Source organism: Eptatretus burgeri, chromosome 12, assembly GCF_056783735.1.
Source record: "Eptatretus burgeri isolate ZD-2024b chromosome 12, Ebu_testis_v1, whole genome shotgun sequence".
Lineage (NCBI taxonomy): Eukaryota > Metazoa > Chordata > Myxini > Myxiniformes > Myxinidae > Eptatretus > Eptatretus burgeri.
The window spans coordinates 65,750,273-65,764,332 of record NC_140972.1 but is presented as its reverse complement, the minus strand read 5'-3'; the positions used below and the strand labels follow the sequence as shown (position 1 = coordinate 65,764,332).

At 45.0% G+C, this 14,060-nt stretch overlaps 1 protein-coding gene across 6 annotated transcripts in view; it reads left to right on the top strand.

Moving 5' to 3' along the window:
• Positions 1–10: 10 nt before the first annotated feature.
• The window catches only part of LOC147015791 (sodium-dependent phosphate transport protein 2B-like), a 110,009-nt gene continuing 95,959 nt past the window's right edge, over positions 11–14,060 (top strand). For 3 of the 6 annotated variants that reach the window (XM_085848302.1, XM_085848306.1, XM_085848304.1), the window contains exons 1-2: positions 11–2,405; positions 9,136–9,250. The gene's annotated coding sequence lies outside the window, so the exon portion shown is untranslated. Of the gene's footprint in view, positions 2,406–9,135; positions 9,251–11,812; positions 11,966–14,060 lie in introns of those variants that run through there. The other 3 variants (XM_085848301.1, XM_085848303.1, XM_085848305.1) reach the window with 3 other exon arrangements.

Here is a 14,060-nt window from a genome sequence, read left to right as displayed (position 1 = left end):
CGTTTTATTAGGAAAAGATATTAAATGTAAATGTGGACTCAACCAAACGAGGCCAGGATTGTGGGAGGGGGGAAGATGGACAGTACCATTCCAAAAGCAAGACATATCCCAAACCATTCCCCAAATCAAATGAAACGAGTATTGAAACAATTTATTAACATAGATGGATTTGATCCACACCAAAATAACAAAGTATGAAGGAAAATAAACACAAGTTTGCCAAGTTAGCTCTTGAGGAGGGAGTTGAGAATAAACACATTTGGTCATGTCCGTTGTCAGGATTGTGTCATGTTTGTCACTGATTACATGTAGCTTTGGTAGCCAAGACCTGAATGCATCACTGATTTCAACTAGCCAATTATTTTTGAGGTCAACTTCGACCAATAGGTCAACATGGGCCAAAGGTCAACAACTAAGGTGGTATTTCTAAAATCCTCAATTTTAATCCGATTGACTTAAAATTTGAAGAGGATTTCCATTTCAAGCCACTGAATTCAACCACAAATTATTTTTGAGATCCACATCGGCCAAAAGGTCAACAACGGCTAGATTTATAAAATCCTCAATTTTCATCCGATTGACTTGAAATTTGAAGAGGATTTTCATTTCAGGTCCCTGAATTCACCTCGCCAATTATTTTTGAGGTCAATATTGGCCAAAAAGTCAACATCGGTCAGATTTCTAAAATTGTCAATTTTCATCCGATTGACTTGAAATTTGAAGAGGATTTGCAGATCAGGTCACTGAATTCAACGAGCCAATTATTTTTGAGATCAACATCGACCAAAAGGTCAACATAGACCCAAGGTCAACAACTGAGGTGGTATTTATAAAATCCCAATTTTCATCCGATTGAGTTCAAATTTGAAGCGGATTTGTATTTCAGGTCACTGAATTCAACCACCAATTATTTTGGAGGTTCACATGAGCCGAAAGGTCAACATAGGCCAAAATTCTAAAATTGTCAATTTTCTTCTGATTCACTTGAAATTTGAAGAGGAGCTGCATGTTTGGTCATTTAATTCAACCAGCAATTATTTTTGAGGTCAAATTTGTTTTCTGGATTTTGCCAGTATCATGCTCTGCACATCTTCCTCTTTGTTTGTTTGTTTGTCTGTGTGCAGCATATCTCAAAAGTTGTTGATGGATCCAGATGAAATTTTGTGGACATGTTGGGTGTGTGACAAGGAAGAATTGCTTCCATTTTGGTGGAGATCCAGATATGGATCCGCATCCGATAAGTGATTCTTCACAATTGAGAGATAGTGATAAACCAATATATAGCATGATATCTCAAAAGGTTGTGAACGGATTCCGATGAAACTTGTTGGACAGGTTGGGTGTGTAACCTTGACAAATTTATTCGATTTTTGTGAAGATCCGAATCTGGATCCGACGACCAGAATTTTTTTTGTGATTCTTCACCATTGAGAGATAGGGCTCGAAAACGATATTTCAAAAATGTATTGGGCCAGATATGTTCTTGTGGACCAGGCATTATGGGGCAGAGGTATACACTCGACCGAGTACCCTTCTAGTTATTTATGTGTTTATTTCGGGCTGCTGTCAATCTTCCTCTATTTTTTTGAAGTCCTGGAACTGAACCCCCCTCTTTCCATTGGCCCTTGGTTTCCACGATTGTAGTTTTAACTATCACGGCATTTTCCAAGTACCTAACCACCGCAATATTGGAGGGTTTAATTTATAACATTTTGTAACAAGTTTGGTTTCCATATTGGCCATTTAGCATTTTTTTCTATGGGTTTTCATGAACTGCTCTTTAAAAATTTATGAGCACAGTACATGTGGGGATAAGGTGATTCTGACTCAGATACTTATTTGGAACTCATATAAATTGATTTCAAGGAATTTCCATTCTTGTTGTGTAGAAACTGTATTTGATGAACTTATCCCCTTATATGCAATGGGCTTATACAGCATCTCTGTGAACCATGTAATGTGAGGATGGAGTAGGGCCAGAAGGGATTTTGGTGGTCTGTACCCCGTGTGTGGCCTTTGAAACCTCCCTGCGGCCTGCAATTCAAGGGGTACCGTGATGCTAGCCTGCCTGCATGATGTCACCGCAGCGTTAACTTTGTTCTGCATGATTCGCGGAGCCGGTCTGGGAGGAGGAACTCTCGGGTGCTGTGGGTCTGGTTGCATGGGAGGTGATGAAAGGGGCCATGCAGGGGGGCAGAGGCAATTTAGTTGGAGAAGAAGTCGAATCAGCAGCAGAAGTAAGAGAAACTCTTCTCACCCTGCTTCACTCCTCTTTTCCTCTTTCTTCAGGGTACAGCAGCTGTGGGCTGTTCCATGCTGCCCATGCTGCTCTCCCTGGAGGCCTGTCTGCATTGGAGCCTGTGTCTACCTGTGTCCTTTGGAAAAACCTTGCTTGGCCACCCACTGTGAGTGAATAAGTGTATGCTCGTGGCACCCTAGGTTTCTTAGTACTGTTAGAAGACCCCGGTTTATGTTGGGGAAGTGCTTCTGAAAAGTGCGACAAATATTGAAATGACATCAATCATGGCATTTTATCTCACAAGAGTTCATGGAACCAGCATATTGCAGTTGCATTTTGGCTGTGAGTAAACTTACAAATGCAACTCTCAAATGTGAAAAATAACACCACCACTTATTCCTTTTCCCTTGATATTCATCATACTAGTGCATGCCCGTACGTGTGTGGCCGTACGTGCGTTGCATGTCAAGCGAGCAGCTCGTGCTTCGTTAGATTCCATTGCGCGTGCACGACGCGCAGCTTCGTTCATTCGCTGTTGTAAACGACGACTGGATTGGGGCACTGTGTTTAAGAAAATCGAGAAATTACAGAAATGGAGAAAGAAAGAATACAGTGTCGATAAATCGAGAAAGAATACAGTAATCGTCACTATCCGGAAGTCCGGAAGTTAAGTCCTCACTGTCCAGAAGTTCGTATATCGCAGTTACGATTATTCGCAATTTAGTTTTAATGGCCAATTATTCAATTAGCGCCAATGTATTTTGCCTTTTAGCAATGTCATCGCAAGGAAAAACACAAAGAGAAGAGAAGAGAAGAGAAAATAAATAAATAAATAAACAAACGTATGTGCAAAAAAAAAATAATAATAATAATAAAAAAAAATAACGAAGACTGGATTGGGGCATTGTGTTTATCTATAAATGCTCATAAGAAATCGAGAAATTATTAGAATACAGTGTCATCACTATCCGGAAGTCTGTACGTTGTAACCCGTAATGGGGAACGCGGCTGAGGATCTCTCTCCTAACGGCCATGCACACGCAGCAACGTGTCCTGTGATTGGTAACTAAATGGCGCATCGGCTATGCCTACGCAACAACGTGTCCTGTCATTGGTTGGTAAATAAATGGCCATAACTTGGGAAGCACTTGTCCGATTAATATCAAACCTTGAAACGGCACATACTCTGGGCCCCAGCAATATACCTGGCAAGTTTCAATTACATCGGACCAGTGGTTGTCGAGAAACAGTGGTCACACACACACACACACACACACACACACACACACACACACACACACACACACACACACACACACACACACACACACACACACACACACACACACACACACACACACACACACACACACACACACACACACATTGCTGGAATTATAGATGGATAATGGGGCACATGTATTGTATAACATGCATTACATATTGATCAGAGCAACAGATATTGATGATTGTACATGTATGCAATATGACAATCGATCAAACACTCACATCCTACTTTATTGGAATTATTACATTTACAGGCAACGATATTTAGTTCTTTCCACGGCTGTGAGTCAGAGGTCAATAGCTGGCTGTGAGTCAGAGGTCAATAGTCGTCTGGGTCGGGCCTGTGGAGTCATGGATTCACTGGATCATGGGGTGTGGCGCTGCCGGTACCTGTGCGGGAGGATGAAAGTCCGAGTCTTCAGGTCCTTGGTGCTTCCAGTCTTGCTCTATGGATATGAGACTTGGACTCTGACCAGGGATCTGAGACGGAGACTTAATTCCTTTGGTACCAGGTCTCTTTTGGAGAATCCTTGGCTACCGCTGGTCGGATTTTGTTTCCAACGAGCGGTTGCTGAGAGAGACTCAAATGAGATTTGTTACCTGCATAGTCCGTGAGTGTCAGCTGCGGCTGTATGGACATGTGGCTCATTTTCCTGATGCGAATCCTGCTCACCAGATTCTCTCAGCGAGGAAGCCTCATGAGTGGAGGAGACTAATGGGCCGACCACGTGCCTCGTGGTTGCAGCAGGTTGATCGGCATCTCAAGGAGATGGGGATGGGCCAGGCATCTGCTTGGGGGATGGCCAGACGGAGGCCCCTGGAGTACCGGCGGAAAGTGGAAGCAGCGAAGCGCTGCTCTGGCGCATGCTCCCATACCTGACCTGACCTGATATTTAGTTATTTCATTGTTTTTTTGAGGCCAGAAAGATATGCTGTTAATCTCATTTCTGATATGTGGTTGATGGATTAAAGCAGAAAGCAATTCATGTTGAAAAATTATCAATTATGGCATTTGGAGATGTATATAGCGCAGTATTAGACATCTGAATACACGACTAGTACACACAGGAAATGGTCTCTTTTTGAAGTATGGCATGAATGTGTTCATCTTAGGCCTGCACTGTTGAATCTTTCCAAATTATGATGTCATGCCAGCTTGCTTGTTTTGCCTATTTTGTTTTTTCTCCCTCAATGGCTCTGTTGAGCTCTTCAGTGTATAAATGCATCGGTAGTTCTGGGTATTACTGAGTCATATGATGATGCAATTGAAGTCTTGGCCGTTTGCTAGCAGTTGTAGTGCTTTTTCCATTCAGTAGCAGCTGATGCACATCCTGATTTGCCATAATATTTGCAGTGTTTTTTATTTGTATTTTTTTGTATACCTTGTCGAGGCTCGTATGAGAGCTAACACACAACACACAGCAAGAGGGGCATGAGACAAGAGGGGCAGGAGTGGGAAGGACAAAACAGTGGGGAACAGAGACATTAGGATATCTGTGGAAGGAAGAGGGATGGGGGCAGGGAACATGGGGTATACAAGATGGACATTATAGGGACTTTCAGGAAGGAAAGCAGGGAATTTGAAGGTCGGTTTGGGGTGGATTAATGGGGGTAGAAAAGATCGAGGATTTGAATGGGGGACGATAAGAGGTGGTGGTGAACAACTGTTTTGAAGGCCTGGAGGGAAGAATGGGATTGAACAGAGTGAAGGGATTTATTCCAAAGGCGGGGAAAAAGAGGTATGAAAGAGTGAAGGTGATCAGTGATTCGTGATTTTGGTACTTTTACCAGAAGAGTGTTGTTGGCGGAACTTGAGTGCCCTGCAGAAATATGGTTTGGACAAATCGCAGACAGAGCGGGGGGGGGGGGGGCGAGACCGGAGAGGAGACGGTAGAAGACAGAAAGACCACCGATCTGCCTGGTGAGAGAGTGAGAGGCCCAAAGACTCGGCCTCATCGGGAGATGCCAATGAGCCGAAATGCCTTGGTTTCCACAGTGTGAAGCCGAGAAAGGTGGGAGGCAGGAGCACCAGCCCGGAAGGGAGAGCAGTACTCCATCCGGAAGCGGCTCCTCCAACAGCAGGCTGTGTTAATGTGCCTTGCTCAGAACATTGGTGAAATTTGCCAATGTCATCCAAGCTTTCTTGTTATTACATGTCACGTTGGCCAGCTCAGTCTGAGATTGCCAAGATTTCCTTTGATGAGTCATTGTGAGTTGTTTATCTACTTCAGTAGTATCATCGGATCATTCTGGAAGCAATTTCCATATACATCTTGGAGAGATGGGTGATGTAACGTGTTAGGCTAGGTATGAAGGGCTTATGACAACCTTGTGGGATGTTTTTATGTTTGCAGACTATCGTACACTGCTTGGAATAGGTCGTAGTTCTTTGGCATCGACATGCTGTTTCTAATGGTACCTTGAAAATCAACAGAAAATCCTTCCCAGTTTGCCTTTTCCAAGTTGAAGTGGCAGCAAAATGTCCTATCAGTGGTTCTTCAGCAGCAGGTGTAGCTATACTCAAACTGGATGGTGTTGTGATCATGCGCAATCAGATCCAGGATGGACTTGTTGCATGTATCAGCAAAGCTCATACTGCCAAAAACCAGGTGTGAGTTACATCCGCATTTCCATCATACACTGTTGAAAGAGCTTGGTAGCTTTCAGCCCACAGATTAGGCTCAAGTTCTGCATTTCTCCACACATTTCCTGTAGTTTATCTTTCTTATCAGCTTCATTGCAGTCCCACATTGTGTCATCACTGTGGCAGTCTCTGATGACGCTCAGGGTGACGGAGCACGAATCACTCGCTCAGGGTGACTGAGCACGAAGCACTCGCTCAGGGTGACGGAGCACGAAGCACTCGCTCAGGGTGACGGAGCACGAAGCACTCGCTCAGGGTGACGGAGCACGAAGCACTCGCTCAGGGTGACGGAGCACGAAGCACTCGCTCAGGGTGACGGAGCACGAAGCACTCGCTCAGGGTGACGGAGCACGAAGCACTCGCTCAGGGTGACGGAGCACGAAGCGCTCGCTCAGGGTGACGGAGCACGAAGCGCTTGCTCAGGGTGACTGAGCACGAAGCGCTCGCTCAGGGTGACGGAGCACGAAGCGCTCGCTCAGGGTGACGGAGCACGAAGCGCTCGCTCAGGGTGACGGAGCACGAAGCGCTCGCTCAGGGTGACGGAGCACGAAGCGCTCGCTCAGGGTGACGGAGCACGAGGGGCTCGCTCAGGGTGACGGAGCACGAAGCGCTCGCTCAGGGTGACGGAGCACGAAGCGCTCGCTCAGGGTGACGGAGCACGAAGCGCTCGCTCAGGGTGACGGAGCACGAAGCGCTCGCTCAGGGTGACGGAGCACGAAGCGCTCGCTCAGGGTGACGGAGCACGAAGCGCTCGCTCAGGGTGACGGAGCACGAAGCGCTCGCTCAGGGTGACTGAGCACGAAGCGCTCGCTCAGGGTGACGGAGCACGAAGCACTCGCTCAGGGTGACGGAGCACGAAGCACTCGCTCAGGGTGACGGAGCACGAAGCACTCGCTCAGGGTGACGGAGCACGAAGCACTCGCTCAGGGTGACTGAGCACGAAGCACTCGCTCAGGGTGACGGAGCACGAAGCGCTCGCTCAGGGTGACGGAGCACGAAGCGCTCGCTCAGGGTGACGGAGCACGAAGCGCTCGCTCAGGGTGACGGAGCACGTAGCGCTCGATCAGGGTGACGGAGCACGAAGCGCTCGATCAGGGTGACGGAGCACGAACCGCTCGATCAGGGTGACGGAGCACGAACCGCTCTCTCAGGGTGACGGAGCACGAAGCACTCGCTCAGGGTGCCGGAGCACGAAGCACTCGCTCAGGGTGCCGGAGCACGAAGCACTCGCTCAGGGTGCCGGAGCATGAACCACTCGTTCAGGGTGATGTTCCATGAACCACTCACTCAGGGTGACCGATCATGAACCACTCGCTCAGGGTGATGGTGCACGAACCACTCGTTCAAGGTAATGTTCCATGAACCACTCACTCAGGGTGACCGAGCACGAACCACTCGCTCTGAATGACGCGGTGCAGCAAAATTGTCCGCAGATAGTGTACGATTCGCTCAGAATGATGCACCGCTATCGACAATGGGTGCTCGGCAAGTGGCTTAAGCACTCATTCAAGCACTCCAATTAAATGGTTGATAAGGAACTGTTGGCCAGGCTGTCGCTGCATACCATAAAGGATCCCTTCAACTTTAAAGCCTGTCTTCTAGGTGCACGCAGCATTTCATTAAATAAAATGAACTCGCCAAACCCGTGCACCGCGCGAAGTTTCTAAAGTGAGGGTTCGTTCGGACGTCAATATATCCAGTGTTCACAATGTGATTTATAGAATCGATATACAATGTTTATTGTTACATTTTTGGTGTCAAATGCACCTTCTGAGGTAGTCAGCATGTGCAGAAGAGGGTTTTAGATTGCAGACGCTGTTTTCTGTGTGCAAAAAAAAGCTGTGCAGCTGGGTAAGGGAGACAAGAGAGCACAAGGGACAACACAGAGTTAAAACACGCACCAACACACCGCCATGACACTTACACACAGACCGACTGGCCACCAGAGGGAGAGGGGGGAGGGGGGAAGAGAGAGAGCACGCGAGAGAGGGAGAGCGCGAGAGAGGGAGAGCGAGAGAGAGAGAGAGAGAGAGAGCGCACGAGGGAGAGAGAGAGCGCAAGAGAGAGAGAGAGAGAGCGCAAGAGAGAGCGCGAGAGAGAGGGAGAGAGAGAGAGAGAGAGAGAGAGAGAGAGAGAGAGAGAGAGAGAGAGAGAGAGAGAGAGAGAGAGAGAGACAGAGACAGAGAGAGAGACAGAGAGAGAGAGACAGAGAGAGAGACAGAGAGAGAGACAGAGAGAGAGACAGAGAGAGAGACAGAGAGAGAGACAGAGAGAGAGAGACAGAGACAGAGACAGAGACAGAGACAGAGACAGAGACAGAGACAGAGACAGAGACAGAGACAGAGACAGAGACAGAGGCAGAGGCAGAGGCAGAGGCAGAGGCAGAGGCAGAGGCAGAGGCAGAGGCAGAGGCAGAGGCAGAGGCAGAGGCAGAGGCAGAGGCAGAGGCAGAGGCAGAGAGACAGAGGCAGAGGCAGAGAGAGAGACAGAGAGAGAGAGAGAGGCAGAGAGAGAGAGAGGCAGAGAGAGAGAGAGAGGCAGAGAGAGAGAGAGAGGCAGAGAGAGAGAGAGAGGCAGAGAGAGAGAGAGGCAGAGAGAGAGAGAGAGGCAGAGAGAGAGAGAGGCAGAGAGAGAGAGGCAGAGAGAGAGAGAGGCAGAGAGAGAGAGAGGCAGAGAGAGAGAGAGGCAGAGAGAGAGAGAGGCAGAGAGAGAGATATAGATAGAGATGTAGAGATGTAGAGATGTAGAGATGTAGAGATGTAGAGATGTAGAGATGTAGAGATGTAGAGATGTAGAGATGTAGAGATGTAGAGATGTAGAGATGTAGAGATGTAGAGATATAGATCGATAGAGGTTTTGTGAAAAATATGCATAAGAAATACCTTGATAGGTTTTTTTCTTTGAAACTTATTTGGAATTACATTTTATGTGGAATGTAATACAGTACATTTCTTCTAATTTCCAGAAAACCATTGCTCTGCATCGCTTTATGAGCGACGGTTTCACAGCTGGAGGGTGAACCCATTGGTTGCATGCATCTAGATTCTTCATTGATGGATGTGCTGGAGTCTGGAGATGAGGTGGGGTGTTATTTGCTAATTAGGGAGCCCCATCGGTTTGATGGGGGCAGCCTATTGATGCTGTCTCGTCTGGGTTAAATCTGCTGATCATTTTAAGTAAACTAAAATATATGAGCTATTCTGACCAAGTGCCAGAAGGGAGCGCTTTATCTCAGGGCATGCCATCCATCAGAGGGGACAAAAAGCCACCAGTCCAAAGATCCCACAGTATTTCATAAAATGGTGTGCCATTGTGTGCTGGCACCCTGGCATAATCACCTGTCTGTCGACTTTAAAGGAATTTACATTTTGTGAGATTACATTTATGGTGAGAATGTGGTTTCTGCCTAGACCAACCTTCAGTTGATTTGTCAACTTTCAGTTGATGAAACCTATTGTACCATTAAAACACAATTCTTTGGCACTTTTGCAAATGCTTAAAACACTTGTTATGTGGCTCGCAGGATGACTTCGAGCTCTGGTTTCCAATCTCGGCCCAGCTATAAACTGTCGTCCTGGTGTCTTGCATGCAGGGCGAGCCATCAATGCATGTGCCGTCAAATGAGCGTCCCATCTGCTAGCATTAGTTGGTGAATATTAAAGATCCCACGATTTCCTTTGCGAATAGTAGACGAGCTACTGTAGGCACCATGAACAAATTACAAATTCTTGCCCTAATCTACAGTGACCACTGCATCAGCAGAACAGCCATGGTCCCAGCAATGATGCAACTTGCCTCAGGCTGCATATGAAATGAATGAATGAAACCTGTTCCGACTAAAAGAGGTGTTTGTTGATTAAGTGTGAAGACATTTTGAGCTATAACTAAGTCTTCTTTCTTCTTCTTCTTCTTCTTTCGGCTGCTCCCGTTAGGGGTCGCCACAGCGGATCATCCATATGATCCGCATAGTGATTTGGCACAAGTTTTACACCGGATGCCCTTCCTGACACAACCCTGGTCACCTCTTACGACACAGGGATAGGGTACACCTATTTTAACCGGGGCATACACCAGGACCAGTACACTGGTACTCACTTCGCCGACCTCCGAAGGATGACAGGCTGAGTCAACCTCCTGGTGTGTATTAATTCAAGCGGCCAACGGGTCTTGAACTCAGGACCTTTTGGATCCCAAGCCGCTACCCTAACCACTACGCCAACACCAGGCTTTTTGAGTTATAACTCAGTATAAACCCAAATTTTAAATATATATTTTTTATCCCTGGGATTGAGCTCCACAAAAGTGGAGTAATGTGACTGCTATTTCGATTTATGCACTGCATCTTTCCAGTTCATCTCGTTTTGCTGCTCTTCTTGCCTCCTGTTTTGGGGCATTTTGCACAAAGTGTACATTCCTCAACATGGAATGTTAGTTATGGGACTTGATTCCATTGCTGAAGCAGTCAGTTGCAGCCAGCATCTTTAACATTTGACTCATTAAAACTGTAATGCTCTGACTCAGGCCAAAATTGCTCTGCTGGTAGGGATAAGAAGCTATAATTGGATACACAATACTAATGGATGAAAATTTCATGCCACTTAAATAGCATATGGGGCCTGAGCCATTGACAAACCTGTTCATTTGTCATTGCTTTCAAAAACCTTCTCATTCTTTACTCATTTAATCCTTTGGTTAACTGTTTACATTGCTGATCTCTGAAATGACTTCCACTGAAGGTAGTGCAACTTGTTAGATGCTGTAATACAATCCATTTGCTCAGAATAACTTGATGACACATGATTACTGATTGCAACATCGGATCAGCCAGTCTGATAAGAAATCCCTCCCCACCCCTCCCCTCCACCCGGGTTGGGAAGAGTGCTGGTAGTTTTCATTGGAAGGGATCTGAATACATCAGTGGAGACCATTTTGTAATATTACACTTAATTTTTTATACAAAGTTCAAGACTCATAGAAAAGCTGAACAATGAATGGTGTGGGGTTGTATGTGGGGAGACACATGCCAATGCCAATTATGCCATCAATGAGAGGAGATCGGCTACAGGTTGATAAATGGGGCAGGATCATGAAAGATGGGAAAGACCATGGGTGGGTGTGGTGAATAACATGAGCTTTTGGTGAGAAGACATTTTCCAAATACTGTATCTCATGCTTTTTCATTAGATCTGAAAAACATCTCATGAGAATTTATTTTGGAAAGGTGAGAGAGAATACTACCTATATACCTGGGATATAAATACAACATTATATTGATCATCACCTTTTTGTGTTGCTCTAATACGATATAAAAGAATATTATATAATAACATTAAACAGATAGATCGAGATTCACAACATTGCAATTCAACCCATTAAAAAGAAAAAGTATTGACTTTAACGATATTGATGTAAATGTTGCTGCAAATTAACAATTTTCTGAAGAAAAAAGAAAGCCTATGTTTTATTTCAAACTCTTTTTCCATGCACTGATGTATTTTTTTTTTTTACTTTGTAATCTCTGATAGCAAAGTAACTTAACTGTAATTCCAGAAGGTCCATGCAAATGGGCAGGTCTCTCCACTCAAGATCTCTTCGAGAGCAAAATCAGGGTTAGAAGTGGTGTTCAAAACTGTAATTTAGAAAATTGAGTCGGAGGGGAACTTTGTCAACGTGTCAACGCTTGCAATGTAGGCGGGTCAGCTGGTTTTGTATTTTAGCTGAGATTGTGAGTAGGTGCGCTTCAGTTCGGGTGTCATCATTGTTGAATTTTGGGAGAGCTGCAAGTGGTCAGGCTGGTAATTGTTTCTTATTATTCGCAGTTATTTGAATGATGTCTGGGCGATATATTTGAACTCTCATAAGATTTCTCAGATGTTGCTTCAAGTTATTTGCGATATAATTTGTTCTTCATATTATGTATACATTGCCTTTTACAAAATTAGAAAAAATGTTGCTAAAAATATTTCTCCATCTGTTCTTAGTCAATTAAAGCAGTCGTATGTGGAGAATGTGAATTTGCTCGAGCATGCTCAGTTTGTTCACAAACTATTCACCTGTGTACAAGATGATACCAGAAACCCCAATGACTGGACCGAATACGTGACAATGAGAGCATAATATCTGAAAGTACAGAGATTGGAAATGCAACAATGAACCAGGCTAAATGGTGGTTTTTATCAGCCAAAAGCAGTATGCTTTAAACAAAGTCAGTCCTTTTGTGTACTCTCTCTCTATCGAGTGCAGCCTGTGGCTGCCAGTTGCATCATTGGTTGGGACGCGGCTATGCCGCTGATGCAGTGTCCCCCTTACCAGTACACTGGTACTCATTTTGCCGACCTCGGAAGGATGACAGGCTGAGTCAACCTCCTGGTGTATATTAATTCAGCAGCCAACGGGGCTTGAACTCAGGACCCTAGGATCCCAAGCCGCCACCCTAATCACTAAGCCAACACCAGGCTTGGTGTACTACAAAGCAGTGAAAGACTAAAAAGAAATTATTCAATTCAATCACTGTGACTCCTTTTTATATTTACAGTATATACTGTGTGTGCATATATATATATATATATATATATATATATATATATATATATATATATATATATATATATATATATATATATATATATATATATATATATATATATATATATATATATATATATATATATATATATATATATATTGTAGCAGGCCGGGGGTCAGGTGAGAAGACCACCAGGGGGGAAGCTATCTCGGATTCCCACCAGACTCTCCGGAATTGCAGGCCATTGTGCAATTGCAGGTCGCTAACCGACCGTGAACGCCAATAACTCAACCACGTGACCTAGGGTCCTCCATCTATGGGTTAACCGGGTTACCTAATTAATCACATGACCTAATTACCGGGGGGCACACCCTTGGTACGCCTTGTCCTAACCGGATCACCTTACCAGATCAGATGCAGCCGAGCGACATTGCCAAGGACGTACCGGCTAAAAGGAACGGATCGTTGAGAATAAAGTCCCGGCTAGGCTAGGATACGGACCATGCTGGATCAATGATAGAAAAGACAAAAACGAGCTGGGAGGATTTCTTCCAATAATTTATTAACAGACAGGCAAGGAAAGATATATGTGGTACAGTGAATGTTGTTTGTTGTAGGTAAGCAGGGATAGGAAGAAAAGTGTGGGCCCGACAATAATACAAAGCAACTTACGAAAGCAGACAAAGAGCAGAGTTATCCCAATATAATTCTTGTACACTCTTAACTAAAACGAGGGCAGGTGCCATGACACACACACACACACACACACACACACACACACACACACACACACACACACACACACACACACACACACACACACACACACACACACACACACACTTGCGATACCCGTTCACATGCACGGGATAGCAGTACAACATAGCTGGTAGCAGACGACAGACCGTACATGGGGAATGACAAAAATACGCATTGTGCAAAATGCAAGTGGTAATATGGAACGCCAAGACTTCGCAAACATTGTCGGCATGTCCGCTAAGTGCCACAGCAATTTCATAGGGATCGTGTGACGGCGAGCCGAGTTTTTAGTGTGCAAGCTTGGTATTATAATAGAGATACACACACACACACACACACACACACACACACACACACACACACACACACACACACACACACACACACACACACACACACACACACACACACACACCAATGAAGAGTTAGTGAGAAGAAAGAGGAGAGTGTGTGTGTGTGTATTTATATATATATATATATATATATATATATATATATATATATATATATATATATAATGTATTGTTACAGCTGTGGAAATTCGCAATACACCATAAAGGGTCCTTAGATCAGTTATGACGCTAACTTTATGGGCAGATAGTTCC